The sequence below is a fragment of the Apis dorsata genome, unplaced genomic scaffold (assembly GCF_000469605.1).
Source record: "Apis dorsata unplaced genomic scaffold, Apis dorsata 1.3 scaffold_636, whole genome shotgun sequence".
Lineage (NCBI taxonomy): Eukaryota > Metazoa > Arthropoda > Insecta > Hymenoptera > Apidae > Apis > Apis dorsata.
In genome coordinates this window covers 2,605-2,859 of record NW_006263829.1, presented here as the reverse complement: position 1 = coordinate 2,859, position 255 = coordinate 2,605, and the positions used below count along the sequence as shown (strand labels likewise).

Below are 255 nucleotides of genomic sequence, written 5' to 3'. Positions count from 1 at the left end.
TAATAATACAATATAAATTAATTTATAAATATAAATTATTTATAATATATATTTTAAATATATTTAAAATATATTTAAAATATATATTAATGTGAATATTTAATAATTGATGAGATTAATAGATATGTTTCAATTAAACTTATATATATATAAAATATAATGATAATAGATATAATGATAAAAAATAATGTTGTAAAATAAAACTTTTATAAAGTAAAATTAATTTTTATTATTATAATAGATAGAAAAAAATAT

At 7.5% G+C, this 255-nt stretch overlaps 1 protein-coding gene across 2 annotated transcripts in view; it reads right to left on the bottom strand.

The window, feature by feature from the left end:
* The window catches only part of LOC102680817 (ADP-ribose pyrophosphatase, mitochondrial), a 2,524-nt gene that overhangs the window by 1,419 nt on the left and 850 nt on the right, over positions 1 to 255 (bottom strand). The gene's annotated exons all lie outside the window — the stretch shown is intronic.